Raw genomic sequence first — 17,772 nt, 5'->3', positions numbered from 1 at the left:
GGTTGCTTTGATCAATTAAGAGGACAGGGATGGAAAATATAGCTGACATTGTCCACTCCTTTGTTTGTTCCTTTCTTAACTGAAGACTTTTGCTTTCCCCTGGCATCAAGTGTAATTCTTGATGTGGTTGATGACTATGACAGTTTGATTGCAGTGACTATTCTATAAGCTTTGGCTTGTTTCTAAAAGTAAATATGTTTTATGACATGTGATAAACATCAAAATGCTGGTGGGATGGCTGTCCTTTGTTTTGTCCATGCAGTGGTTTCGACTCTCTGCATTATTCCAAAGCTGCAGAGTGAATTTTATAGTTTAAGATAAAACTGTCTTTTCTGTATCTACATCAGGCGCTTATTTAAAAAACTTCTACAGTCAGTAATTCAAATCTTAGTCATGATGTTTTTTAACCCCAGCAAATGCACATAAAAAGACAATCCCAGTGATTTCTACATTTAATTGGAGAGAGAGTTTTGTCTTGTCAGCTTCACTTAATTTGTTTCCCACTCCTGTATTTCAGGCCTGCATCACATTCCAGAAGAAGTTGTGACAGGGGGCAAATTAGGGCAAGCAGTGAGGTGAAGAGATGAGAATAAATGAATGTCATGCAATTGATCTCAAGAGGTGATTTTCATCATGATCTGGTACAAAAGCGGTGTCCAAAGCCTTGTCCAAACATGGATATTTTGAGTTTTCTCCTCCAAAACATACACACTGAACATTTAGGGGAGGAAAGTACCAACTTGCTTCATTATTTAATGTTTAATAGTTCTGTCATGACAACAAAAAGGAGAATATACTGATGTCCAGCCAAAGTGATAGCAGGGCAACAATCTAACATGTCCACATGTCTTTTTTTTTTTTTTTTTTTTTTTCAGGAACAAAGAACTATCTTCCTTAGGTGAACAAAAATCCCCCTGTGCATGTGCACAGGACCTGAGTCCTGGGCAGAGGCTCTCCAATGTGTCAACAACTTTCATTTTAAGTGCTCCTTAATGGAAGATTTGAAGGATTGCAGAAGATTTGCATATTTCTCCCTCTGCACTACATATATTGAAGGAATCTGGAAGAACTAAATCGTTTTATTTGATACCATGAGATGGGTTGCGGTTGATAAGTTAGTCTCACCCCGGTTCTCTTTGCAGTGTGTATTTGTTTTGCCCTGCATGCAGCATGTGGTTGGCCAGCCATGAAACCGTGATGAGAGCGAAGACAGGGGTGTGCTCTGTGTTGTGATAAGGGTGTGCAGGTTCATGGCACGGACCCGAGCCGGAGCCTACGACTATATAGCCGCTCACTGCTGCAAACACAACAAGAGATCTGTTGTTGTGTGAAGTGATCCTGCCCACGCACATCCAAGCAGCAGTCTCCATTATTAATTCATTTTGGGAGGTCTGGTCCATCCGTGACAACGTTTGTAATGGCCGGGAAAATTGTTCAAAAACATTGCTGACTGACTGACTTTGTTACCTGTGAAATGCTTTGACAAGTTTTTGAATTGCAACAGAACGTATGGTGGGCGGTCCCTGCAGCTGACCAATCAGAGCAGACTGGCTGTATGAAAATGCAACAAATACTTTTGATGCAAGTAAGCCTTAACCTGATTTCTCTGAATAATCTGGTCTTAATTTGCATGAAATTGGTGAATATCTTTGTGACCTTTGTTACTCCTCGTGGTAAAAAGAGAAAGAATTTAATCAAGCTACCAACAGGCACATTTTAAAAGGTGTTGTATTTGTGAGGCTCCTCCTTGAAGCATCTTTATCAAACCAGCCCAGCATCATACATAGAGTGACGGAAGACATTTTTCACTTACATAAAAGAGAAATGCTGCTAGTTTTCCATTTGAATGGTTTTCCATCTTCTGGGCCAGGACAGCGACGTCTGAACAGGAGAGCAGAGAAACAAAGGGAAGAAGGAGCTAAAGATGAGCAGCGTATCCTCGACTCAAAGGTTTCTTTTCAAAGAAACCTCACAGAAGAAGACAAATTATATTGACAGTGGAAGATGAAGCCGAGGTGTGTTTGTTTGTGTCCTCTGTCTCAGGATTTTTTCCCTCCCTCTGCCTTGGGACTCGTTTGGCTGGGAGTTGACGAGTTGGGATAAGCATCAGTATCCATTTATTCACATCATTACCCACATCCACCAGCACCACCAGACACACAGAGTTCAGTCTCCAATCTCCGGTCCTCAAGATGACACTTTGACTTCTGGGAAGCACTGCCGTGTGATTACATAGCAGCAGAGGAGGAGACCGACAGAGACACAGGGCACTGCTGCTGGAAATGTACTGCGGCTTTCAGGATGAACAGTTTATCCTTGAAATCAAGTCAAAGTCAACTACTTGTATTTCTACTTTGATCTTTTTCTGATTATTTGTTATTTGGTCGGCCTGTAATATTGAGAGCACTTTGAGCCCATTGATTTTGAACAGTTGGAGATTTTTTTATCTTCTCTCCATTTTTCAGCACAGTTGTCTTTGGTATTATTAACCTGCTTCACTGATGGAATGTAAAAACGTACATTTAGTCAAGTATGTAACGCCCACAGAGCCGGTTAAAAGAACTTGGGACATGAAAGCAATGATTTGCAAATATCATAAACCAATATTTTACTCAAAATAGAACATAGAAATCATCAAAATGTCCAAAGTTAGACATTGTACTGTTTCATGAAAAGTATCATCTTAACTTAATTCAAATTTGATTGCAGCAACATGTCCTCAAAATGTACTGGTCCATGTTTCCCCCATCTTTTAACAACAGTCTGTAAACATCTGGGAACTGGGTAGACCAGCTGTTGTAGCTTTGGGAGAGAAATATTGTCCTATTCTAGCCTGAGATATGAGGCAGGCAGGTCCGTCCAGCACCTGGACTCTCCTACTATGAAGCCATGCTGTTGGAATAGATGCAGTATGTGGTTTTGTAAAGTCTTTGTGCAATATATAAGAATACGTTTCCTGAAAAAGACATTGTTTCCAGGTCTGTAGGCTCTAATGCGCCCCATACCATCAGAGATGCAGGCTTTTAGACTGAGTGCTGATAACAAACTGGATGATTCCTCTCCCCTTTAGAACGAAGGATGTGGCCTCCAGGATTTAAAAAAACAGGATATTTTCGAAAATTTCAGTTCGTCTGACCACAGAACAGTTTTCTACTTTGCTTCAGTCCATTTGAAATGAAAAGCTGTTTCTGGAACATGTTCTTCTTTGCACGATAGAGCTTTAACCTGCATCTGTGGATGAACTGTGTTCACAAACGATGATTTCTGGAAGTGTTCCTGAGCCCATGCAGAGATTTCCAGAACATAATCTGTTTTTATTGCAGTATCTGCTGTAGGTGATGGAATATTCAAAGTCTTCTTTATTTTGAGGAACATTATTTTGGTGTCGTTCCACAGTTTGTAGTTGTAATTAGTAATTAGTAATTAGTAATTAGTTCTGCAGATTGATGAGACTCTACCTCTCTTGGGTGCTTTTTATACCCAATCATGTTACTGACATGTTACCAGTTTGTTGCCCCTGCCCCAACGTTTTTTGAGATGCCATCAAATTGAACATGAGCGAATATATTTCATGAAATAGTGAGATGAACTGCTAGTTATTATATTTTCACAGAGTCTAGAATTTTTGGAACTGGGATGTATGTATATAGCAAATGTATATTGTTACAAAACACCAACGAAATTAGAAATATCTGTTAGATTTCTGATGTGGAGCTTGTAGCCACATATTTACAGTATAATCAGTACAGAACATGAATACATTACAAGTCACAATGATATTGTGCTTGTTCAACTGGAACATGAGCTGTTTCCAATACCAGAGCCCCCTCCTCCACTTCATACAAGTGGATACAGCTAAACTTGTTCTATCATTGTAATACAAGCAGGAGTTGAAACCAATTGCGGTACTTTATTTTGCTCCTAAGGACTTGGAGTGTAGATTTCTACTGAAAGTAAGATGCAAGGAGCAGTTTTTATATGAGCCTCAGTCTAACATTGAGCAGGAGGACGCCCCAAATACCACTTGAAGTGATGAGTCTGACGGCTTAGATGCGAGATCAGTGCTGGAAGACTGAGTGTTTTTCTCAGCTCAATAGAACCACAGACTCAAATCTATAGGTTGTGATGGAGAGGAAGAGCAAAATCTGTCTAAAACCTGCCTCAAATCTTCTCAGCAGGCTCCACATCTCACATCCAATTACATTTTAGCAGAGGTTGACGCCTGGGTGAGAATTTAATATGGTCTCTGTGTGGGTTTTTTTCTTCTTTTTTTTTACAAGCTGGGGAAATACTTTGGAATCCCTTCTTTTATCAGCCCTCTCACACTTTTGGCGTATATTAAAGCATGTTGTGGCTTCTGGAGATTATTATATTAGGCGAAGTCAAAAAGTATGTGCGCCTTTTAATGGAGGCAAAGCTTTAGGCAGTAAAGATTATTGGCATTACGTGGTAAACTATAAAAACACGACAGAAGAATAAACCACCAAATTCCGTGCAGGGTTTTTTTATTCTGCAGTTTTGACCTCACAGTCAGGCTAATGACTGTTTTGTTTCCTTTTTAGCAACTTTGTGGAATAAACTGGACTTGATGACAAAAGGGCTCAAGGTTGACATTTATATAATCAGCAAGTAGATGTGGAACAATGTTAAAAGTCACACCGCTCCTTTTTCCATTCATTAAAATCCACAGCACAAGAACAATACGAGACTTCTTGCAGCTCGTTTCAACCTTGTTCTGCACTGTTGCGCTCTCTTCCACATGCTTCGTGCGATTCCCACATTTACATAATAATAAGGTGTTCAGCTGCAAACTTTTACATTTCAATTACAGCCTTGTACCAAGACTATCAAACAACACAGCCCACTCTCAGAGTTGGGAGATATTTCAGTCAGTCCAGCATTGTTTAATGCTCTCATGACAGACGATTATAGGTTTCAGCTTCCATCAGCCCTACACTCGTGTGTCCGCTAAACAAAAAACAAGTTACCCACTTTAAGGTAATTGGCACTGCAGCTGGGAAGGCAATCAGCTGCAGGACACTGGCTGAGCACTCAGCAGTGGAACAAAGAAGAATGCAACAAGACTCGCCAGAGCATAAAATGACCTTACATACACATAGTTATTTAGAGAGGAACCACTTGTTGAAATCCACAACCGTATCAAAAGCAAATTTCACAAATCTAATTGTATGTTCTGTGCAAACAGATCAAAAAAGGGGTTCATTAAAAATCCTTTTCTGCCATCCAAATCTGTCAGCCGCTGCTCGTGTTCGTTCCACAGCAGAAAACATTGTTTACTATCTTTTCCACACTCATTTCCCTTTCTTGATACGGAGACATAAAGAGTTGTCCTCCATATTTTGGCTACACTTTGGAATCCTGTCCATGAGCAGAATCACAGACAAGGGACAGACCGTGTAGGGCAGGGATGTCCAAAGTCGGTCCTTGAGGGCCGCTGTCCTGCCGGTTTTAGATGTTGCCCTGCTTCAACACACCTGATTCAGATTAAATGGATCTCTTCAACAGATTGTTAAGTTCTGCACAAGCCTGTTAATGATGTCTTGATCTGAATCAGGTGTGTTGAAGCAGAGCAACGTATAAAACCTGCAGGACAGCGGCCCTCGAGGACAGACTTTGGACATCCCTGGTGTAGGGTCTCACACTGACACCACATCTAACGTACCATAAAGTTGTGTTGCTCACTTTCAAAGCCCAAACCACATTTTCTTACATTATTTTCTGGTAATTTTAGTTAAACCAAAGAATTTGAGAACCCAAAACAAATTTATTTACATAAATTCACACTGCTGTTTGGAGTAAATCCTGTTCAATCTTTCATTAAGCATGATAAAATCAACATTTTTAGAGCACCCTGCACTGTTTTCTATTGTTCAAATGCAGCGGATCTCGTGTGAAATGAGTAAAATGTTCCCAGAGGCAACGCTGCTCAGAGAGCACATACCCAAGATTTCCCCTTTGACCTGTCTCGCATATTACTTATTGGAGGATCATTGTTGTTTAAGGCATTTTACATCTTGTGTGCTGTCAATGTGTTTAAGCTGTGGGTGAATAATATTGGCAGTCCTGCTCATCAGTGGGTCACAGGGAAGCTCAAGTGGATAAGCAAACAGAGAGGAGCATCAGATAAAGGCTTAACAGCAGATAAATAAAGCCTGAGACGTCCCCAAGGATGTGGAGTAGGCAGACTATTTCACTCTCCTCCTCCAGCTGAAGGAAATAACAGAACCTGCGGAGCATCAGCCACATGCCAATCAATAACATCAGGCCCCAAGCTATTTCCCTTTGCCACTCTACTCTGAGGTTATTGAAGCAGGTAGCATTGTCAAGAGACAAACTTCCTTAAGTGTAAGGTCACCCTATTGGGCCCCAAACAAAAGTGATCAATGTGTGATCACAACAAAGAATAATTCATTTAAGACCTGATCAACCGGCAGGACTCCGGAGACGAGGGCAGTCTGACAACAGCTAAGAGGGAGTCAAAAGGCAGAATAAGAACATGCAGGAAAAGACTCAAAAGAATAATGGCTCATTGTTCAAATTCAGCTCAAGATGTCAGACCATCTGCACAAGTGTGCTGACGTGTGCCAGAATTGTGCTGCTCTGAGAACCTCAGGGAGGGGTCTCCTGCTGGTGCCCAGAGTCAGGACTAAACAAGGTGAGACTGCGTTTCAGTTTTATGCCCCTAAAATCTGGAACAGTCTTCCAGAAGATGTGAGACAGGCCTCAACTCTGACAATGTTTAAATCCAGGCTGAAAACAGTTCTATTTAGCTGTGCATATGACACCTGAAAGTATTTTATCTGCACTCTTCACTTTTTAATTAATTAATGATTATTTTAATGGGTTTTAAATTTCTTTCTTTTTTAATTTCTTTCTTTTATTTTTTTTATTCCTTTTTAATGGTTTTATTGCCTTCTTGTGATTTTATGTAGCTGTAAAGCACTTTGAATTGCCCTGTGTATGAATTGTGCTCTATAAATAAAATTGCCTTGCCTTGCCTTGCCTTATTTCCTACATGTCGTTTCATGATGTATGTGTTATACTCAACCTCTTTGGCTCTCCTCTTGTAAAGAATTGCACACATTTTTCTCTTTTTTGACCCATTCAATAAATTAGGGAGAATTTATTCCTGCTGTCTGTCATGTTTTCTGGTGGATTTTTCTGGATCTAAAGTCTTCTGTAATCAAGCACCTTCTTGCAAAATAATGTGGACGCTGTGTAACATGAACAAATAAGTTGAATTATTTGTAAATCATCTAATCCACTAAGATGGTAACAAAAACAATGTTTTATTGAAAAGATAAATGGTTTCCTGTCCTGCTATATTGTTTTCAGAGGGTGACGGAACAGATGCAAACAAGCAGGTTCAACATTTCCAGGGTATCTTAAATTGATTCCACATAACTAACCCTAACAACAGATCTCAAGAAGTAGAACGATAAAACTGGTTATCAATTAGGTGATTCAGTCCAAATTTTATTATTCTGGATTAGCACTCCTTGTAAAATGGGTGCAGTTGGCGACACAGCTGCAGCCAAGGCCAGGAGTGGAAGTTTTTCAGTTGGTTGTTCAGTTCGGTCTTCGGTATGAAGACGTGATTGGCTAGAATCACTCTCTGCATTAACTCCACACACAGGGAACTGGTTCTTCCAGGAAAAGAAGACTGAGAATAAGGTTGCTTTTTCCTGTTTTTGTTTTGTTAAGAATGGACTGTCACATTAGGTTTAGCATCTCAAGTAAGCTAGCTATAGCACGGGATGGCATCATAGAGCCTGTTCTATTCTCTTTGTTTACATACAGTATATAGCATCTTAATACAGCCAAGTTCCCAATAAAGCTGCTCCAAAAGTGGCCCATTAAGACAAAAAGATCACCACCGGTCCCTCGTGTGGTTTCTGGTCTGCTGTAAGGTCCAGAATTTCTAAAGTATGGCGTCATTTGAAAAAGACGTAATCTTTTTAAACTAAAAACAAAATCTGTGGGTCGGGTCTGTTGTTTGACGGTGTGCAGATTAACACCTCCAGCCATCCCCTCCGACTTTCCTACAGGTGTTTGTGAGCTGGGTAAAAGTTGCAAAGAGATCTATGGTGATTGTTTCGTGTAATGCAGTAAACAGGTATCTAAGCTTGGCTTTTATTTGAAACTTTTTTTTACCTCTAAGTTAATGTTGTCCCTTCTCATCTCTGTAGCTTTTGCTTCTTGTGTTGTATGTTTGGTTAGCTGGTACCCAGCTGCACCTCTGGTTGTAATCGATCATGACTCACTCAGTATTTATACACTCCTCAGTTTCAGTTTTTCCCTGTCGGACCAGTCAAGTGTTCCAGAATTTCCTGATTTCTGTGTAGAAACCTTGTCGGTTACCGGTTTTCTTATGTTTCCTTATCTTGCATATTCCCTCTTGTCTAACTGCATTGATTTTTAACGTGTTCATTGACTCCGTCAGCTGTCTGCTGCCTGTCTGGAAGTTTCCCTTGTAGACTGATCACGTGTGCTGCTCCGTTTCATAAACGTAGCCTTTTTTTTACTTTACCTGGCTGTGTTCTGTGCATGGGTCTACCGTCGCTGTTTCATCGAGGCAAACACAGAGTTGGAACTAGCGATGGAAAATGTTAAGAATTTAGCAATTCCGTTTCCATTATCGATATCGATTCGGTTCCTTATCGGTTGTCTTATCGATTCTCTTATCGATTCTCATCTGGTTATATATATTACAAATGGCTTTGGTTGCAGTAACACTTTAATTTCAAGTGTGCACCAACATTTTGCATTCAACTTCAACTAAATCAAAACTGGCTTAAGCTGAAAAACAGGAACTTTTTCAAATGAACATTGTGACATAACATACAATCGCAGTGATCAACTTTTGCACAATTTGCATGTTTGCCTTTTCAGGGAGGATATGAGACCTTTCAGGACTTAAGGTGTCTCCAGCTGTGGAGAACACCCTCTCAGATGGGCCGGAAGATGCTTGGACACAGAGATACTTCTCAGCTAAAGATGATAACTGGCAATGTGTCCCTCTTCATCCGTCACCAGAGGGTGGCGCTGTCCTTGGTTGGTATGTGAGGAAGACTTCTATACAGTTGGACTTGTTGATCCAGTCTTTGTGCTACAGAGACGAGAGGCTGCTGCTGCTGCTGCTGCTGCTGCATGGACAAAAGCTCGCTGTCCTCTTCTTCAAAGAGTTCTCCTGGATCTGTCTTTTTTTGCTGCCTTATAGGTGGTGTCTGAAATTATACACAAAACCACAACTTGTGATCCACAAACTTGGTTTTTAAAGTCAGGCGTGCTGTCCACAGTGGAAACCATGACTAATAATAAGGCAGAGTTGAGCACCTGGATTCCCTCACATATTTTTAAATTAAATGGATCATAGGGATGAAATTCTTCAGTGGGAACATTTTGTTTTTCTAAGTTTCTGTGATTTTATTCTGAAGCTCTTTTCGAGCAACACATCTGAATACTTTACTTTTTGGAATCTGAGAAAGTGTAGCAGACCGTTCATTAAAAAGCTAATTTGAGCAATAATCAATACTGAAAGTCATTGTGAATGGCAGCCCTACTCAGGTTTCTTAGGTGTCTACCATAAATTATGGCCAAATGGAGCAAAGCCTATTTGTGCCCTGAGGCTTACGAGTAATGGTAGTTGAGTTTGGTGTTCCTTGGAATGAGAGATTAGATTTTAGGTTTGACAAACAAGCTGAACATAAAAAAAAAAAAAACTTCACTCTCTGGGCTCAGTTCCAACATCTACCAGTAATGAGGACTTGGTGAAAACTTAGATTAGTTCAGATTAGTGGCGCCTTTCTATGACTCTGTATGATGACAGGGTCTCCTCTACACCTCCAGCTCTGATCAGCGGTATCTTTTGATTTCCTAAGTGGTCTGATAGCATGTCACACAAACATCAGCCAGCACTTAGCCTAATTTTTAAACCCTCTCAGACTTTAAGTTATATCACCTGTGTGATCAGCGTGAGTGGTTTTAATGTTGTATGACGAAAAGAAAAGGAGAGCACTTTGTGAAATCATACTTTACCTTCGTTGTGGAATTTCTATGTGCAGCACAGAGCCAGAAGTAAATATAACAGGTTTTCTAATGATCTTTCACCAGGAAACAAATGATGGTTGTGTCTTAATTAAACAGAGGACTGCTGTAGGAGCTGTGCTCGCAGTCCTACTCTAAAGCAGAGTCAGCATGGTCTCATTCCCAGATGGTTAAATGCTGGTTAAATGCTGGTGTTTTGCAGCATCTTGAGATATGCTGATGGTGTCTTTTGGCATCTTCATCCAATATCAGGAGCATACACCAGCTGGATTTTCAGTTGCTAGAGTCGAAAATATTTCGGGCCAATTTGTTGGTTTTTATACATTTTGCAACTGCATAAAAAAAAACTTGTATTTAAATGTTTGCTCATAAAACATACTAATAAAGCCGATGTGAAGTCCATTTGTCAGTCAAACATTTACAATTTAACAATTTAAACAAATAGCGCCCAAATTTCTGTATTTGTAGTATGGATTTAAAAAAAACACTTATTAAGAGAAAGAAATTTGCTCACACATAAAATCAAAAAGCAGCCACATTTAAAGCTGGTCTGCTCTGTCCCTTTGACTTCATGGTGGACCCCGGTCCAACAGAAGCCTTGGTTTACAGCAGGTGGGAGTAATTTACATGTCACAGGAAGTGACCACACACCAATCCTCTTAAATAAAACGTTTAAAACTTAAGGCATGAGCACAAAAAGCCCCAAACAGATATTAAAACTGAGAAAAAACAAGTGAGATATCACAAAAAACTGCATTTTCTGGCAGTTTGGCTCCAAAATTCTTCCTTAGTAAACCCTTACTACAAAAACTGTGATATATGTCCTATTAGCTGGTTCAATAGATTTGATTCATCATCATCATCATCGAGTAGTGACTGTAAATATTAAGCTTAGACAAGCAAGTTACTGTAAGAGCTGTAATTCTTCAGCTCACTGGAGCTGATTGCATAATATGCACTTTGGTGTCGCCAACTAAATGAGAAATATGGCCATAATCTCTCCTTCTGCTCCTGCATGATGGCCAGAAGGAGTGTTTTTGTAGGAGATTGTGATTGATTTCTCTTTTCAGACATTTTTCAGGATCTATTTCATAATTAATGGATTATTAGGATGAGGCCCACGAGGTGTTATGTGAGGTCCCAATGACCTGAAGTCTGATTCTACTCATCTAATCGACTTATTTGAGTGTTAAGGGAATGTTAGGGGCTGATGCAATGAAATTCCTTCTTGGCGTTTCTTATTTGTTGAGTTGAAGGAGGGGACACCTCAAAAATCAAACATCAGGAGGCATATTAAGGGGCAAAAAGGTCTATTGGAACTTCACAACAAGAGAAACCAAACAATTTAGTTGTTGTTCCATGAAAACCAAATGTCATGTCTCAGCTTGTTTACACTGCAGGTGCCATGAGGCACGAGCGTTATTTCATTGGTCTCATTAAATCCAAAGCACACACAACACGTTGATTGTATTTGTTTGAATTGGTGCGTTTAAAAGCACACTGGTGCCCTATCTTTTGGTTGTTGTTTTCATTTTGTTTGGAGAATCATTTTACCTTCTTCTTGCACCTCCAGCCTCTCCCCCTGTCCTTGAGTCCTTTTACTTCTCCAGAGGGAGAACACATTTTCCTCTCGGTTTGACTCAATCGATTTCAACCAAGTTCAAGGAGGAGTCACTTTCTCTTTCTATATGTCCCATTCTGTCTGCCTCTCCCACCTTCCCTCTGTCTTTGCAGATACTTCTATAATTATCTAATTACCTCCTGTTTTCCACCAATCTGGTCACATCAGATTAAATCAGATCTCAGAGCCTGCCCCCTGCACACAGTCAAGGTTTGTCACAGACAAGGAGAAGACATCCATCAGGCAAATTTAAATGACAGGGTTGAAGCTGTTAACATTCTGTCACTAATAAGATTGTTTGAAGTGGAGCTGGTGGTGGAAAGGAGGAGAAAATCTCATCAGGTTGGGACATAAACACATTGTGTGTCTCCAACTATTTCCTGTCTTGAACAAGCTCTCCTTTCCCGACAGATATATTCTTTTTAATACCAGCATAACATCATCCTCTGTTTTGATTTGTTTCATATTTGTTTATCCTTCAAACAGGAGTTCTTCTTTCCCAAGGACTTTTCATGGGCCATTATCAAGCATGCTTAAAAATCTTTTGTCATATTTTCAGCTGCAGAACAAGGCTGTGTCCAAACTCCTTCGCAGCTCACCATACTGTGGATGACAGTGGGAGCCATTATTCTGTCCAAACCCACCCCTTATCTCTGCATATTTTGCTTCCAAGCACCTCAGGGTTTCATGTAATCTTTTAAAATGATCCTGAGCCATAGTTCTCCAGGCTTTCTGAAGGTCCTTGTACCTGATAATGTTCAGAAATTTTTTTTTTTCTGTTTGTTAAGCCACTTAACACTGACTTATGAATTAGTCAAGCTTAAAAAAGGCTCCTAACTCAAGGGATGAACCAGTTTGGCGTCTACACATAACAGACAACTTAGCAATGAACTGATTTTAAATGGTGTTACGAGCAGTCTGACACAAAGATACATCATTTTCATTCCCCATTTCTTTAGTTGTATCAATAGAAAATGGGAAAGATAACTCAGTTTGACATAAAATAGTATTCTTGCAGCAACAAGGTTATTCCCAAAGAGCTATTAGCTGAAAACTTGGCATGATGCAGTGTGTCCTTAAAACATGTCCTTAAGAAAGAGGAAAAAGTCCAGCAAAGACCTGACACAGGAGCTTAGAGATGCATCTGGACCTTCAGCTGATCCATCTGCTGTTGGCCCAAGCCTCATCAGAAATGGGCTCCATGGAAGGGTGGCTGTCAAGAAGCCGTTCTTAAGGAAGGGAAACAGGGAGAAAAGGCTGAGCTGTGCCAAAGGACACAAGAAGTGGGCTGAAAATCAGTGGCAGCAGGTCTGATGGAGGGATGAATCCTCCCCAGAGCCCGGAGCTCAACATTACTGAAGCAGTGTGGGATCATGTTGGCAGAGAACGGAACAAAAGGCAGCCCACATCCAAAGAAGAGCTTTGGGATGTCCTTCAAGAAGCCTGGAGAACTATTCCTGAAGACTCCTTAAAGAAAGGACAGAAAGCTCATCTAATTTATTGATTTTAAAGCTCTTTAAAATTGTACCAAACCCTGTTTAATGCCTCACATACTAAATTTACTGTGTATCCTCTGCAGTGGACTCAAAGTATTTGAGAAGTAAAAAGTAATGAAGAATTGATGGTCCACAACCCAGCAAATAAATGCCATAATGCATTCTGCTGAAGGAAGCAGAATTGTAGCAGCTCCAAAATAATCAAGAATGGATTATAATGGGAGTCTGTGATTTCAGACACAGCCTATAAATAAAAGAGCGGTCGCCATCTTGTTTTTTTTCGAAGCCATAAGCCAAACCAAGAATGAACCTGAGTGAGAACCCGAAGGCACTTTGTCCCTCTCTTTATCATGCATAGTTTCTAGCCTGAATACAAACCAAGTCTCCTTTACCTATACCGCACATTTGAAAATAACTGTTGAACAAAAGTGCTTTGCATTTAGAGTGAGTAAAGAATGAAAGTACAAATGATTATAATATAGCATGAAAACATGGCACAGAAGAATAAAAGTAAAACAGAAATTAATACAAGTCAATTATATTGTAAAAGCTACTGTAAAATAGACTAAATGACAGCTGGAGTTAATTATTATGAAATAAGAGGCTGTTAAGTGAAGAGAAAGCAAGAAAAAGACATTGATCAATCTAATATAAAAGGACCACTAATGGAGCAGGATTTAAGGTGCAACCGTGGACTGTTCCAGTGTGTGGAAGCAGCCTCTGATAAGGTTCAATCAGATGAGGTGTAAGTGAGGGACGGACTGTAATGAGTGCGATGACAACCTCAGCGACACCTTGAAGAAAGAAGGGTTAACGTGTCAGTAGCCTCCTGTGGAGCTGAACCAGAGCCAGGGTGAGACCCATTTTCAGCCCGCAGGCCTCGTGTCAAAGAGCAGCCCTCTTCTTTTAGATGTGGAGGAAAGTGGATGAATTAATCATAGTTTTTATTAAAAGGCATTAATTAAGTTTAAATAGGGTCAACAGTTCACATAAGCACGAAGGGCTCTCCTGAGCCAGTGAGCTATTTATTGAAACACCTTTAACTATTATGCAGCACTTTGAAATGATATATCAACTGAACTGATTAGATGCTCTTCTCATTAACCTGATAGATGCTTTGAATCTGCAATATGAATATCAGAAGCCTTTGAACATTTGGTGTTGAATCCATCTGCACTGCGTGTTTGTGTGTTTTTTTTTGGCTGAGCTGTGATAACTTCTGTTCATATATATAGAGTGTAATCTGGTGTCCTGCCTGCTCCCTCAGCGGTCAGAGTTCATCATCTTTCTGAGCAGGGTCGGGTTGTTTGCCGCTAATAAAGCATTCGATGGTGGAGTTATTCCACAGCACGTGCAGCTCTTTGAATAAAATCTTATTTCATTTAACCTCTTCTTGACCTCTATTAACTAAACTTTTCCTTTTTATCCTGAACATCTGCCAGTTTCACACATTAGGCTGCATCACCATCCAACTCCTCTTCGAGCTTTTCAGCCCCTGATTGTATCTTTATAGGCAACTGTCCATTTTCTCCTTTCGATCACTAAGTCAGAAAAGTTCCTTACTTTTGAAGCTGGGCTGTCTCAGTGACCTTTGACAATCTGTGATGGAGGAGGTTGGTTCTCCTGCTGCAGTCCTCATGGTGAAAACTCAGTAATGTAGAAAGTAAAACTGTTAAGCAACTGATTTGCTACTAAACCTGAATGTTCAAGGTGGAATCAGGCCGTCGACCAGCACATTTATGCCACATTTTACTAAGTCATCGGGGTCACATACTGATGTAATTATATCTCTGCTTTCTGGAAAAATGTCAGTTTTTTTCTGCAAATGTGTTCAAATCTCAGTAAGAACAAAAAGAAACTCCGTCTGCTATCTCTGATCCTTTGAAGCCAAGGTTGTTCGTTTTAGCCTCATCGAGCTGCAACTGATTATCAAAATGGTTTGTTAGGTTTGAAATTCAAACACCAAAGCCAAGGCCCTCATTTATGAAAAAGATCAAATATTTGTCACAATTTTGCAATGTTGCACTGTGAATAATCTGTTTCATTGTGAAAAATAGCTTGTTACAGAGCATTTTTCTTCATTTGAACAGGAGGCAAACAAACCCCCTTTCCAGGAGCACTCGGGTCGTCTCGGTTAGGATTTTGGGTTTCCTCGGGTGGGGTGTTTTGCTGCGGTGTGGCCTACAACAGAAAATATGCAATTAATCATTTTCTAATTGGGCTAATTGAACTTGAGAGTGCGTGTGCTTTCATTCCACTAAGATGTGGACCCTTCAAGTACATCCATTAGAGCCCCAGCCAGGCGTGGTTTCCAGATTGTGTTTGGTCAGCCCTGGCAAGAGCACAGGCTGACGGCGCTCTTTGGCTCCAAGATGTCTGGAGCACAGTTGAAAAACAATAAAAGGATGAAATGGTTTTTTATGTCCTGGACGGCATCAGTTAAGCCTGAGGTAGTTTTCAACTCTCACATTCATGTTATTGACTGAATTGGAACCCAAAGGCAGATAACGGGTATAGCAGCAGTTGGAGAACGTTAGCTCAGACCTTCACATGAAGACAAATGCAACAGATTTAAGAATGCACTCTAAACATCTAACTGAAGTTACACTTTATTGATCTATGCTTCTTGATTACTTAGAAGCAAGTCAAGTTCTGAGGTCAGTTAGAGGAGGGTTGTGTGAGCCTTCGGGGTTAAAATGCTCATTCAACCAAAAGGGACTAAAAAAATCGGCTTTAGAGAGGTTCAAACTCAAGATCCATTCAATTAACCTGTGGTGGCCTGAGACAGGAGAAACAAGCTTGGCAATCAGACAAATTGAGCATAAATTGCATTGCCATCGCATAGAACTCCTGAGTTTATGTTCTTTTGTTTTCACCTCTACAAACAGTCCAGCAGAGAAGACTGAACGTGCAATGGATCTTGTTAAAGGGACAAAATAAACTCCTCCACTTTCTTTGCAAACAGCAGAATATGTCAGATTGTGCACTCACCGAGACCTGAATACCTGAAATCTTGCCATATAGATTCTGAAATGGTTGAAGTCCCAGAGAAAGAGGTTTGAGAGATGCAGAGACCCCTAAAATCTGAGTGGTGTGTGCTTTTTCTAGTATGGGGGAAGGTTTTGTTGTCTTTGGAGTGAAGAAAACAGATAAATGTATACTATTAAATTAAATCTGGGGACCAGGTTGAAGTAGCAAACAGGGATGTCTGGGCTTCCTATGGTAAATAAACTGCTTGTATATAGTACTTCTCAATGCACTTTACACCACAAGCACCATTCATCCATTATCACACTCATTCATACTGTGCTTAATCAATATATACATACAGAGTTTTTCTATCGCTCACATTCACACACAACAAGGGCATTAAAGAGATCAGCTTCTTACTCAAATTGTCTTTGAGATGCAGACTTTAAAAACCATGCCAAAATGCAGAAGTGGTGTATAGATAAACTAAGTACACATCATAATAACCACCTTCAGCAGCAATAATAATTTTCTCACATTGTTGTGGAAGACTTTCAGTCCAGCGCTGCTTCAGCTCATTGAGCTTTGCAGCTTTGGTTTCTGCACAGCTCTCTGAAGGTCCCACCACAGCATCTCAGTCAGGCTGAGGTCTGGACTCTGACTGGACCATTGCAACACCTTGATTGTTTACTTTTTCACACATTCTGCTGTAGATCTGCTGCTGTGTTTGGGATCATTGTCCTGTTGATGAGCCAGTTTCAGCCCAGCTTCAGCTGTCGGACAGACGGCCTCACATCTGACTCTAGAACTCTTTGGTATCCAGAGGAGTTCATGGTGGACTCAATGACTGCAAGGTGCCCAGGTCCTGTGGCTGCAGAACCAGCCCAGATCATCAGCCCTCCACCACCGTGCTTGACAGCTGGTGTGAGGTGTTTGTGCTGATATGCTGTGTTTGGTTTCCTCCAAACGTGCTGCTGTGCATTATGAGCAAACATCTTCACTTTTGTCTGGTCTGTCCAAAGGACATTGTTCCAGAAGTCTTGTGGTTTGTTCAGATGCAGCTTTGCAACCCTAAGCTGTGCTGCCATGTTCTTTTTTTAGAGAGAAGAGGCTTTCTCCTGCAGCCCTTCCAAACAAGCCATACTTGATCAGTCTTTTTCTAACTGTGCTGTCATGAACTTTAACCTTTAACATGCTAACTGAGGCCTGTAGAGTCTGAGATGTAGCTCTTGGGGTTTTTTGCAGTCTCTCTGAGCATTGCACAGTCTGATCTTGGGTTGAACTTGCAGGGCGTCCACTCCTGGGAAGATTGATAAATGTCCTGAATGTTTTCTACTTGTGAATAATCTCTCTCTCTGTAGAATGATGGACTGATGAATAGTTTGGATTTGGCTTTCAAACTCTTCCCGTATTGATGGGCAGCAACAATTGCTTCTCTCAGATCATTGCTGATGTCTTTCCTCCTTACTATACATGTTTTTACTTTGTGATTATAAGGGTCTGTTTTTTCACTCCTATACAGTACATATTTGTCGTGAGGCAACGCTACAGAAACGGGTTTTTTAAAGGTGCAGATCTTGCAGCTGGAGCAGAAAAGCATATAGAATGTCTTTTTTG

This window comes from Odontesthes bonariensis, chromosome 20 (genome assembly GCF_027942865.1).
Source record: "Odontesthes bonariensis isolate fOdoBon6 chromosome 20, fOdoBon6.hap1, whole genome shotgun sequence".
NCBI lineage: Eukaryota > Metazoa > Chordata > Actinopteri > Atheriniformes > Atherinopsidae > Odontesthes > Odontesthes bonariensis.
Note: the sequence above shows the minus strand (reverse complement) of the source record.